This window comes from Varroa destructor, unplaced genomic scaffold (genome assembly GCF_002443255.2).
Source record: "Varroa destructor unplaced genomic scaffold, Vdes_3.0 BEIS01000002.1, whole genome shotgun sequence".
Lineage (NCBI taxonomy): Eukaryota > Metazoa > Arthropoda > Arachnida > Mesostigmata > Varroidae > Varroa > Varroa destructor.
In genome coordinates this window covers 17,702,604-17,716,211 of record NW_019211455.1, presented here as the reverse complement: position 1 = coordinate 17,716,211, position 13,608 = coordinate 17,702,604, and the positions used below count along the sequence as shown (strand labels likewise).

General features: G+C 43.8%; 1 protein-coding gene and 1 long non-coding RNA gene across 4 annotated transcripts in view; one reads left to right on the top strand and one right to left on the bottom strand.

The window, feature by feature from the left end:
* The window catches only part of LOC111245797 (uncharacterized), a 67,332-nt gene that overhangs the window by 42,031 nt on the left and 11,693 nt on the right, over positions 1-13,608 (top strand). The window lies entirely within an intron of this gene.
* On the bottom strand, positions 2,217-12,362 carry LOC147757460 (uncharacterized). The gene is made up of 5 exons (XR_015321431.1): positions 12,231-12,362; positions 10,746-10,884; positions 9,929-10,026; positions 9,487-9,657; positions 2,217-2,299 (listed from the first exon to the last, which is right to left on the bottom strand). It is a non-coding gene; the product is annotated as an uncharacterized LOC147757460 (long non-coding RNA).

The window sequence follows — 13,608 nt, the reverse complement described above, 5'->3', positions numbered from 1 at the left end:
ACATACAGAAATATGTATGTTTATATATACATTCAGTCTGAAAATTTGGTGGCATCCTTGGGGGTACAAACACAGATATGAATTATACTGAGCTGTGATACGATACGCTGGCGAAGCCGGTCGCAATGATTAACAACGGTCGAATGATGGGGGGCAAGCCTAAACAGAAGTTGGCCATTGTCTGCTTTGACTTGTCAAAACAGAACGGAAGCCCCGTCACGGCATTCACGATTTAGCCCCTCGTATGCACACACACGCACATATGTGCGTGGCGACTTGTTCATTGTTAATGTTTTTTTTTTTTTTCGCTACTACAACTATGCAGCTTTATCTGCCTCTAATGTAACTATTACTATTTCTTGTGCAATTGTCTTTGGAAATGACGAGGCACAAATGCTCGGGTTGGCTGACCAGCAAAACAACAGAAAAGCACGCAATACACATATAAATGTTTACAGAAGTACGAAAAAGCACCCGAATCTTACAGTGGTTGCAACGGAAGACGATTATTATCGAATGCATACGTTCGTCAATTTTTAAACGTGCCTCGTCAAAGATATTTCTGGAAGCAAAAGCTGACGGACGCTCACTTTGCCAACTTATCACGTGCTCAGCAAATCGTATGATCGGAGCTCATCCATCCGGTCGTATCCGAATCTGCCGGACGTGCTGTTGAAACGAGAACCATCAAAGCTAAGTCCTGGAGCAACGATCCGAATATTCACTATATAATAAATTCTTGATATAATTATTATGATACACGTCACAATGTCAGGAAGACGCCGGCAGAAGTAAGAAGAATTTCTTACTTCTGCCGGCGTCTTCCTGATCCACTATAACAGTCTGGGCCTACTATAACAGTGTTTCTACGGAAAACGTCCAACTATTTAGTTTAACCGAATGTTGAAATTCGATTAGCGTGTTTCCTTTAAAGCAGAAATGAATGATCGTGGATTCTTACCCGTCCACTCACGGACGTCTTCTTCTTACAAAAAGGGTGTGCGCATTGGATATCCTACACTTTTTTCCCATCTTGACCGTAGCATCGATTCAGTTATAATGATCAGTTTCGCAAATGTTTTGCGGCAGAGTGCAAACTATTGCATAGCAGTAGCAGCGGCGGCGAGCCGCATTTTCTGTAGAAGGTAGCGACGGTCGTTACCTCTCCAGCGATAGAAAGACCCGTTTGGGTTTTTGCGCCACCTTACCCATAATGTGCTGATAACAAGTAACTAGCAAATGGCTGGTATATGGACGAACATTAATTTGCGTTTTTTTTTCTGTTTGTCTTAGCAGCTACATGTGCATGTGTTTACGTGGGTCTGTCGGTGAACGTCTGATAGCCCGTTTCTGCGGCTATGCACATTGGCGCCGCCATTATGACAAAAAGCGTGAAAAAATGTTATGAAATGTCATTTGTACAGTTATTATATATATATATATATATATATATATATATATATATACAACTGTCAATGTGCTAATGAACGTAGTAGGAAGAAAAAGGCTTTTGAGAACGTAGAAATCGCGGCGCTGGTTTTGGAGATATTCCAGCAGCCGCTAACGATTAACAGTACCTGTAGCAGTAAGGTTAACTTGAATAAGTAGGGAAGGAAGACTTTTACTCCTTTTCATAGCGGTGTCGGAAATAATGAATGGGTGGAACACTTAAGACTCGAAAGAAGACATAAAAGTCTTCTTTCGAGATTCAAGGAGACTCTAACATGCTCACAGGGTGACTGACAGCTAGTTGGCTCACTACGTCTTATTAAGCCTCATCGTTAATGTCATATTCATGGCTATAGAATTCATTAATACATATATTATTTCTAGCTATAATATGGCGCGGTGTTACGAAGAATTAAGTAGACAAGCTTTCTTTTTTTCCTTTTGCTAGAACCATCTTCCTTCAAAAAATTGAATCACCGACTAGAGAGGCCATTACGTCATAGTAATACTGACATAGACCATAGGGGACGATACAAGCATGTTCTGTAGCAATCTGGTCCAACGCGGTTTGCGCATACGCAAGCATTAAATATTACTACAAAACAAAAGTATAATGGCTGAATGAATCTAGTTGAACTGGATTTCGTTAGCCAGTAGACACCATCGATCGTAAAGGAACTTTACGAATAAAGTCTCCGAAGTCTCTGAAGAAGCGACCAGGCAATAAACAGAAATCCACGGAATCAAACGCATACCATCGCGTCTATGAAGGATTGAGCTAGTCCGGTGACCATTTCATGATGAATGCTGTTGTAAGGCATCGGGCCGGTAACTTGTGCCACTACCCAGTCTGTAACGGAGAAAGGCTGCAGATCAGATAATTGCTAATTTAAGAAAAAATACAAATATTGCAGCGGTCATTGGATGAGTTTATCATATATACCGTCATCGTATATTATAGCATGTGTGCTTAAATGCTAATGACTATTATCATTACTTCAGTCACTGCAAAGTACTAGCTTCTCTCTCGGTCTTTTGGCCGTCCTCGGACCTTTATTCATTTCGTTTGACATAACTAAATTTGTATAATAGATGCAATAGCGATCGAGACGGCCATATTACCTTGTCGTCGCAGTTCGTGCTGGAGCACCAACGCTAAACGCTATTGGCCAAAAATGGCCAGTAGTCAAAATATTGTACCAGCTTTATCTGTATATATAAGTATGATACTACGAAATTTTTCTTCGTCAAACTTTGATAACTGTAGCCCAGTAAGTTCTTCCATGTTTCGTTGTCTCGTTGCTTTTGTTGTCCACACATTACTCCCACGTTTACTGTTCTTACGAGTATATAGCCACACAGCTATAATTGATACTCTCGTTTCCCTACTCCCTCTCCCTCTCGCTTAATTACGTCATGACAACCCAACATTTTCGAATTAGTATCATACTACGTGCCATAGTGTATACCTATAAATGAGTGCACTACTTCGAAGGACTTTGCCGCCAGGTGGCATCGCAACTATAACTACTATCAGCTCAATCTAGGGAAAGGTACTTCCGGGGCTATACTGACCAAACACTGTGTAGCAAGCTGCCAGTCACGGGGCCATTGTGAGTCAGTGGTCTTGTCTGCCACCACAATACAATGCCGACGTTACCTTGGTCCTATTCCTATGCGCATATGAACCGCGCTCAACTGTAGACGCATTTTCAGCTACCAGGAAAACACTGCTAATAATAATAATCTACGATTATTCTACCCTCAATGAAAATTTCAACGTCGACAGATGACGATCAAATCATTTCCGGCAGAAGATAGGAGGGATAGTTAAACACCTATAGGGGAGCTAATTATATAGTTTTCCTGCCGTTTGATAGACGAGTCGGAGAAATTCCAGGTAAGATCTACAAGTTACCTTTGAAAGATATTCAACGCCAGAGACACACCCGCCGATAGTTTAATTTCAGTTCAATCACAATGAAATTGCATCGCACAGTTTCCCTGCGAGTTGTGCACTACAATGCGACCGCGTGTAGTCACCAGCCAATAAGTATATGATCATCATTGTTAGCGCCGATCGGTACGTGGTCGTAGTCTTCGTCGTCCGTCAATGCGTGGAGCTGTGCGAAAAGTGGGTCGCGCGGTGCTTTCTCGGCGTTACTGCCGTTCTGGATGCTCTGGCGTCGCTTTGAACTGCGTGATGCTGGCGCTCCCCGTAATCGCTGCAGCCTAGCCGTATATGCCGTTATATGTCGGACGTCTTCGTCAGCGCCGCCACCGTTGTCAGAGAAGGGAGGCGAGGGACCAAATGGACAGAGAGCAACAGAAGTAATGCTAGGCCTGCTTCAGTTGCGGGTATCGCTGCCTGTGCGCGAGGTCGTTGGTCGACAGCTTGTGGCTAAACCAGCTAACCATGGTCGGTTCGGAGTGAATTTCTTCTCGAACGTCAAATAGAGCCTTCGTCAGTAACAAAACAGCGGCAGCGCCGATGTTGCGGCCACGCGGACAGTGTGAAAGAGGCCCAATGAAAAACGGCCGTGCTGTACATGCTGCCACGGCCCCCGTCGGTTCCACAGTTAGGACCAATGCTGCCTCGTCAGACTGTCTGTTGGTCTGCTACTTGATGCCAATGTCTGGCCTTAATGCCGGCTGCTAGTGTTCGATGCTAAGCCTTTGTTTAGCGCCGAGAGCTCCGCCGCGCGTCGGGTTCTTAAACAGTAGAAGCGACGGTACCCTTCACTCTACAGCTGCTGCAGCGACGGTGATGGCGGCGGCGGCGGCGACGGCGTGTCGGTGGCACCATTACGGTGGCGACTGCCCTAATGACGAAGCCATTCTGTATTTGGGCATGGTAAACATCCAACTACAAATGGCAGTACACCACCGCGAAAAACCGCAACGAAAGCCGCTACTAGCTGCGGCGGTTCCGATTGGTCGATGAAGGCAAGTTAATGGGATGTTATTGCTAACGGCAGAGATAGAGCAGATCTGGAACAGAGCAGTTGTGCGCTAACTACTGGGCCCCTGTAGGCAAAGGGTATAAAATACCGTGTTCCAGCAATATACTAAAAGACCGTTCCTGGTCCTCTGTTGCGTTCGCGTACATTTCAACTTCTAATAGCTCAGGTGCTACTATCTCTATGACGGGTACATTCTACGCAGTTGCCATGCTCCCAGGAAGAACTACTTGATTACGCGATGATGATAAACGGCAGATTATACGTCCTATACAACGTCGAGTTTTTGCCCTCTCTGCGTCAATCTTAAAAATGGCTTATGACATCTTCTGTTTTATGTATTTCATTTTACCAACAGATAGGGTACTCTTAAGCAGTGTCTTCATACGTATTGACCGGGCGTATATGAGGCGCGGAAGAACGTCTTTGTAGTTGGCCGCCGACAAGAAGGATCGTGGGACCGCACACTGTGGGTCGGCGTCGCCATACTGCACGTCGAAAAAAAGCTGAACGAATAGCTGAGTAGTGGCATCGCCGGTGAACGCGATAATGATTTCACATCTAGCCATCTCTGTAGTGCTCTCGCTTTTCTTGTGGTCGATAAAAGATGAGAAACCATCACAAAACGGCCAGGCCGGGTAACCATTCGCAAACAGTAAACAAAGATGAAATCGACCAGCATTTGATGATTTAACCAACTTACTCTAGCTTTACGAAAAATAAAGGCTTATACATCACCGTTGCGACTCGCTGGCTAGTTTCTAGATCAAAACAAAACAAAGAGCGAGTTAGACGTAAAAAAATCTAACGTTCTGGCAGCAGTCGCTGTCGCATTTCGAAGTCACCGTTCGTCCTTCACGACCACCATTCCTTCCTCCTACAGAATCCGTAGGAGGAAGGAAACATATCAACACCAGCAACGCATTACCACGCTCACGGAACACCAGCGCCGACAACTCACTCGTCGACGTTCGCGTCAATGAGGTTTTCTTAGCTCGACGACCTGTTTGAGCTCACTTCGTCACTGTTGTCGATGCTCATTGCTCAGTCATTCCGACGCGGGGCTGAAGTCAGTTCGGTCAGCGGTCAGTGACTATGTCGTTTGCTGTTTGCACATCATGCTCCGCTGTGTCGGTGATCTGAGCAGACCGAACGCATCGGAACAGATCCATGGATATAGCGTCGATCGAGGCAAGACCGCCAGCGGCTGTGGCAACAAGTGCGGCAAAGGAAATTCGAAATAATTCGTGACGTGTATTTTTCTTCCTTGTCTTCTTCGCAGAAGAGAACATTTTTGTTTGCCTCTTTCGGTATGGATACGTACCTGTGTAGGCATATATTTGTATACCGAATGTAGACAAAAAAAGCGACGTACTTTCGTTGACGTTGCGAATTCCGCGTACTTGCTGCTTGGTCGCTTGCTGGTGTTCACTGCGGCGTTCGTTGTTTATGACTGTTTAACTTGTTCCTCGTCTTTGGCTAGGCGGGTTGTGGGTCTGTCTTCACTTCGAGTGGCTTTTCCATTTTATATTGTTTAGAGCAGAAAATAGAACGACCCTGATTCTCGATGTGTGTACGTATGAATCCGGGTATCTCTACGTACGCTCGAGGACTCGCATTGGCCAAACAAACCAACGAACGATGATATTCTAGGAAACGTTTGTCGGAGTCGGGCTGGGGGGGGGGGGGGGAGAAGAAGAGCCATTTCCCGGTCTTGCAGTGTAGGCTAGATGACAATAAAACATGGTAAAACCACCTTGGAAGCAAAAAGAGGTTCACTTAAAAAAAGAGAAAGATCAAACAAAGAAAATTAACCTAGCAGGGCTAAGGCGCTATGTGGCAGACGAATGAAGCAACAGATAGATATTGAGAGTGCTCCTGATTAATAATAATCAAGACCACCCCATATACATCTTGTCCCATATATATGTCAATAACAAAATTTTGTCTTAAGTTTTAGAGTGGGTACATAGAGTCACTGAAATAATTTGCGTGAAATGCGTTATATGGGTTTTGTTGAGTCTGTAATTTAACAGGTTATTTCCTAGATACCTTAAAGATGGTGCCAGGCAGGGTACAATGAGCGGCATGATACCTATCGTAATTTAGCCCGTATCTGGAACACTTCCACATCTTTCTAGTGTCGCGTATCCCATACGTTGCGATCGGAGATTGAACAAGCTAAGGGCAATTGTTAAGGAACAAGCGAGAAGGCGATTTAATCGCCTGTGCGACTGCCACTACCTTCCTGCGTCTTTCGTGACGTGCGCAACTTGCCAATGTACAGGGTTCCAACAGCCGCGTTCCTGCCTCGTATTCGTAATTTCATCGCATCATTTTCGCCGTTAATATGGTCGGGCCAATGCCTGCTGCGCTTGAAACTTGTCCAACCCATATAAAACTCTCCAATTTGGCACCTTTCTGGCTTTTCAGCTTGGTTCTTTTTATCGGTCGAGAATGAAGGTAAACTAAATCACTGACGTGATGCTTTGGCTTGTTTTTGGAACTCAGCTTTCCTTTTTCTGTGCTGCCATGGAAGTTCTCTATAATGCTGTATAGGTGCTCCATATAATATTCGATCTCAAAAGGTTCTAAAGAACCTAAACGGTTGAAGAGATCAGAACACGGAACGATTAAAATTCGAATAAACTGACAAAGCAAATATGACGTAAGCATATGTTATTATCCGAAATAAATTCCGTTCCTCCCTCGCTGTCATTCAATTCTCTGATCCGTTGTTAGTTTCTATTTGCGTACATAATTTCGTTTGTATTAGAGAAATCGTCGAGCTAATCTGGGTTGATTCCATTGCCTACGTTACGTATAAATAACGTTCTTCCCGAAGACCGCCTGCGTTTGAACGCAGTGTAGAGCTCAGGCCGCCAAAGTACTATATAGTCACTATGTATTGCATATACACAGGACAATGGGTTTGGACAGAGTCTGGTCTCTATATCTGCCTAAAACGAACCAAACCCTATGAGTGGTATACTGTTATGGCCAGAAGCTGCTATAAAAGCTCACTCATACTTCAAAAAGCGTTGTACATATTGACTACGTGACGCATTGACGTTAAGTGAAGTCTACGAGAATGCGAAGGATGGTTCGACCGAAATGCTTACGACACCAGCTTCCCAATTTAGTGAAAATTTGCTGGCAAAAATTGGTCTAGAGAAAACCTTTTACGCCTCCGGCGAAAACGATGGCAATTAAGATAAAGGAGAGTCCCCGATGGCCTGCAGCCTTGTTAGCGCTTCACCACAGCGCCTTGTTAGCGCTCGTCTCAAAAACCCAATGACGCCATTTATATTTAGTCATCTAACCCAAAACCACGTATGTAACTTGAAGAATATGCCTTTCCTTTTTCTCTTGGAGAGGATTCTCGAACTTGCAAAAACGCTCGAGAGGTGGCAGGAAAGGATCACGATGGTCCAAACAGTTTTAAGGTGCGTCGATTACTTGATTAACTGGCTCAACGAAGAGAACTAGCACTTATCAAGAGACAGCACTTAATTCCCGATAATCACCTACCACGATTACGGTGCAGCTGACGTTCTCATTGGAACAATATAATGTAGTTCGGCAATATATGCAGTAAGTGTATAAGCGATATGTGGATTTTATTTTAAAGTGCTAGGGCTAGTGGAAGCCGATTTATAAGATCAAGACACCGTAGTAAATTTGTTGAAGGCCAGTTTGAATTGAAGAAAGAGTGAAGAATTATAGCAGCAAGAACTGATGAAGAACTGATTACATGCAATCAATGAACAGGCTGACCGCAAAGAACTATTTGTATTTCAATGAAATGTCTCAAAATTACTGAAATATGAAGATACTTTCATTATCGCTCTTTATAGTGGGTCGTGAAAATACACAATACAATAGGGGCATTTCGTCCCTGTCTGGATCGAGTGACTCCCATTTGACTTTTGAATCGTAGCAAAATAATTCTAGTCCACCTTCGAATCATTGGGTCAGGTCGATGCCCATTGCGCTTCGTTGATGCCATAAACGCCCCTACATCCGGCGCATTTTCCTTCTCTCATTTTTCTGCGATTACCTCTTCTGCTCTCGATATCAGCTCGTCGTATCTATAGGATATGGGAAAATGGTACGTCTGGTTTGTTCTAGCGTAAATAACGTATCTTAAATTTACCCTCAACAACGTCGACATGAAAGCTAGCTGCCCGGTAGCACACCCTAACCAAATGTCGTGCAAAAGTGAAACGCTTATAAAGCTCTTATTCGCTGGCGTTTATTGCTCGCGCAGATTACGGTCGCCCAATACGTTCACCATTGAAGCCCAGCGTTATAGCTGCCTGTTGGCCATCTTACAATGGCCATTTCGTATGCGTTGCGCCGACTGTGCGCTTGATTGAATACATACAGATACATTTCCCTACTCTGGAACTCTCAACGGTGCGGTGCCTAATCATTTCGACACTCCACCACCGCTATCATGTCACTGATCAACACAAAATATGGCAAGTTTGGTAAAGTATCAGAGATTTTTTGTTAGGAATCGATAATGAAGAGAGCTTATTGTGTACATCGGTCGAATCTAGGATGAGGCGTCGTCGTTACCTCTGTGTAACGTAAGAAAAAGCCGACTCTAAATAGCATCAAAGTAATTATCTGGTATGTCAATGTCAACAAGTATTTATGAAAAACATCAGAAATAGCTTTACTATACGCCTTACGGGACGAACCTCTCAGTCTAATGAAATCCTATTCTTAAACATCCGACGCGCTTGGGAGAATCTTTGACGATGTGAAAGAAACCATTCCTTCTACTATAGAGAGAGAAAGATTCGATAGCTACGGTGACCGCGCGACAAAAATCCGGCCGCTCAGACCGTCAAATCAGGAGACCCAAAGTACGTTAAAGCGGTGCTACCGTAGAGTAGGAGCTGGTCACAGAAACTCGGTGGCGATATTTGGTATAAAGGACCTATAAACTAGTCGCCTATTCAACTTAGCCCGGCTTATTCTAGCGAAGCGCTCCGAAGGACCGAAGCAGTTGTGAGGTGTTTTAATCGCTTAAATAAATGGTCTAATAAGAAGCCAAACTCGTTACCGAAAGCATCACAAAGTAGGCGATCACCGTAACCGTTTCCTGTCCTAAAGGAGGCAACGTCCCAACGTTTCAGGAGACACGACAACCTTAGAGGAACTTGTCGAGTATAAATTCCACCCAAATAAGTTCGAAGTTTTTCGTCAGCTCGAAACAATAGCTCCGACAGGCCATCTGTGCAAACGCATTGAGTATTTCATTAAAAGCGTTACAAAAGCCAAACTTAAACAGGTGGAAAATTATAAGACGTTAATGTTGTACGGTCTCATCATGCTAATCATGCTAGCACAGTCTGCCAAAATGTGTAGCTTGGATCCATGTGACTATCCACGACATATCGATCCCCCGCCAAAATCAAATAACCGCGAGGAAAGTAGTAATAATAATAAATGGTCCACAACAAAAACGGTCGAATTGAGCTCTATAGACATAGACGACACATTACCTATTTCGAATCGTCAAAGCCAGAAATCTTCATGCATTGTGACCAGAGGGTAGATGATGCCCCATCCCACATTTTAGTGATCCGACGGACGCTTGAAGCTAAAAAACGCAGCAAGAGGAAGAACAAAAGCATAAACGACTAACTCTTACAATTTGTTGACCTCATATGCCGCACGATGGGCGGCTATGGCACCGGCTGAGCTAAAGCAACAGAGCTATTGCGAAAAAAACTAATGCGTTCGTTGAACAGGTAAAGCGAGCCAGATCTGGCGTAAACAATACTACTGCAGATAGGATATGGAGCGTTAGAAAAGGTGTCGTTGCGTCCAGGAGGGTGATTCCAGATCGATTGAGCTCATTGATCCTGTTTCAAGTTCTACATACGAACAAAAACTCATATTAACGACATCGTTTACAGATATTCATAAGAGGTTTCGTCGATAATATATATAATATTTTTTTTTTTATTTTCATGACTGCTCATCGATGCTGTTCCTTGTTGTCCGTATACTAGTATGAAAACTAATGACAATTGAAATCTAACTAACAAGATTTAAAAAAAAAAAACTGCTGCAAAATAATAAAGGACGCTTTGACTGGAAAGCGTCCCTACTTTTAACTTGCGTCCCATCACAGCCGTACAAAGTTCTCATTGATAAGTACACTGTCTAAATATATTCCATAGTGGTTTGCAATCCTCTGTGTTAGCTCCGGCGACATTAAACTGGTAACCGCGCGGCTAATTTCTTCCTACATTTTTGCGTTAAAGGGGAAGCGCAATTCTAGGGATAAAAACTATAAATAAACTACGATAGTACCTTCTACTCGCCGCCCTTTCCTGTAACATCCCCAGTAAACGGTTCTCGTTGATCGTGCCTAATCAATTGAAGCGACATCGATGCGTACCCCGACTTCAACACGAGTCAGCTTATATATTAGCGGGTTTTACATATTAAGCTGTAAAAATAGAACGGGCGCACTCTCCTTATAATAGGTGACAGAGAAAAGCAATACTTAGTTGTTATCCGTTGACTTCTCGTTCAAATAGGTTAAGACGCTAGGACTCAATCGCTACCCTTAGCACAACGGCCACGCTTACCAACAAAACTACCTGGCTCTGGCCTATTGCGCACGCAACCTCTCTTTGCAACAAAAGCACTATGGGTGTTGTGTACGCAGACGGAGGCAAAACCTTCCTGCACTTGGCACGCTAACTTCCTTAACTACCATATATGTTAGCTTCGCTACGAAAACTGCCAGACTGTGACATTCTTTCTCGACAAAAATGCAAAGAAAAATTGAACGGGCAAAAAAAACGTGGCAATCACAAACAGTGTTTCGATGAACCTCTATTCGCGTCGTTAGCAGGCGTGTGCGCACGTTTAACCCTACCAGGCAGAAGCAGTTAAGAAGCCTTTCAGGCAGTCCTCAACGCGACACTATAGGTGACTACGAAGACCAGCTAAACACGAGACTGGCTAACAGATCAATTAGAAAAACTTCACTCAGTTACCATCGACATGCTTCAGCGACTGTTTGCGCCTTCGTTTTGTAGTAGATAGTTGAACTGATTACTATACTCATCACCACCGCGAACATCAGCGTCACCTCATTGTAAGTACGGCAGAGCAGCTAGTTACGGCTAGGAACGTCAGCGCCAATGCTGCGTTTCGAAATAATACGTTACATTACGTTCAAATCTTCACCCGCTAAGCTTCGACCACGGCCACTGCGACCATTGTAACTTTAACTGGCAGCATTGTTATTACTTCTATTTTATATCTGCGATTGCCACTCGCTGCACCTGCTTCGTCTATAGAAGGGGCATGATCGAAATCAGCTAGTCACTTGAGGTGAAACGGCAGGAAGGCGTAGTAGGAATCTATGCAGCACCAGCACCTAACAGAAGAACAGAATGAGTGGGTAGAAGAGGTCTTTTTTGCTAAAGTAGACCCTACTGCGTATTTGACGTCAGTCAACTGTTATATGTCCAAGCTCTGGCCATGTGCATGGAGGGACCGACCGACAGACTTGTAGATCCTCAGGACAGACGCTAGCGTTCAACAAGTGACCGTCGGCGACAAGCGAATGACGATCGACCCGTCGCTTCTGTTCTGCTATCAAACAAGTTAGAGCACTATTTTTTCTCATGACGACCATCTTATGACAGCGTTGCAGATGGCAGTGTCAGTGCCATCTGTTGAGTTCCTCACAGGTGCCGATTTGATAAGGCTGGCCCGCGCGTACGAGGCGCGGCTGCATGTTACTGACGCCAGTCAGTAGTAATTTAAGCAGAGGCTTACCTTACATCGTCATAGGAAGTGGCAGAAGGTGGACTTGCATAAATTTGCCACAAAGCTGCTTTGCGTCCAGAAAAATGAGCGAACCACAGAGATGGTAACGATACTTTTGTTTTGATTTCAGACCCTCTCTATAATAATCAGCTGTAAATGGAACTGCGGATGAATGAATTCAAAATAGATACGGGATTCAGGAAATCTTGTCTTTGTGATTTTATGTGGGGCGGAAGTTTGTTGTATCCAAAAAATGCCTAAATATTGCAGCTTCGCTTGGCAAATTATAGTAACAAAAGGAGCAAACGTCCACGATTTATTAAATGGTCTGTTGATTTGGTTGATTTATTAACACGCTGTTGTATAATCAGAGGGTTTTCTGTCGCATACCGACAAGGAGATTGTAATAAATCGAACGCAGGCCATAAATACTCAGACGTAACCCCTCAGATCTAGCGGCCTTAATATCGCGCCAACTGTACGGCAATGTTAACTGCCAAAAGCAGAAACCGAATTAGTTATTAACGCAGGATGTGTACTTTATTTGTAAAAAGATGTCCCAGATAGTTTTAATGTAACGTTTCGAAGCCGGAAAAGGCTCTGAGGAGACGTAAACGAACAAAACGTGACAGATGATGCGCGGCAGGCTACACGTAATAAAGACTAGTGAGAAATATATACCCAAGAGCTCTGGACAGAGGCTTTCAACGTAATAGTATATGGCAAGCAGGATGTGACCAATCTCGACCATAAATATTAAATAGTTTTCTAGCGCCATCTTCTTGTGATGTACACTATTAAGGCTCGCTTCGATGGGAAATGTGCGCTAAGGTTTGGGTATACCCGAAACATTTTGCCATTTAACTGACGACGCATTGCGTTAGGGTATCAGCTCTCCGATAATTGGTGATCGCTTGAGCTGGTACGGTTGGAATCTGACTCTCGTCTGACTTTTGTAGTTTTATTTTTTAATTAAAAATTTTGTTAGTTTTTTGGGTTTTTTTTTTTTGGTTTTTAAATGTCAGAGTCAACTTCTTAAAGTTGGAGATAACTCGGTTGCAAATTGGCACTTACGCTTGTGTACGAATGTACGTATGTATAACACGTGTGTTCTTCTTGGCCTGATTAATAAGAATCAGTGCTGTCCGTGTTCTACGTCCCATACCGACGTCGTGTAGTCCATTACACGGCTAACTTGCGGCATAGAATAAAATGTGTCTTCGCCCGGACTCGAACCCAGACTACCACATGTTTCCCAAGTTCAGCAGGCAAACACGCTCCCCATTATGCTACCATTTTCCCAATATTGTCTTCCTCTAGTCGATTATGCCATTGTTCCGGTAAAGACGTAGATGCAGCAGATATAGTGCGCGGGCCTGAAATTGAT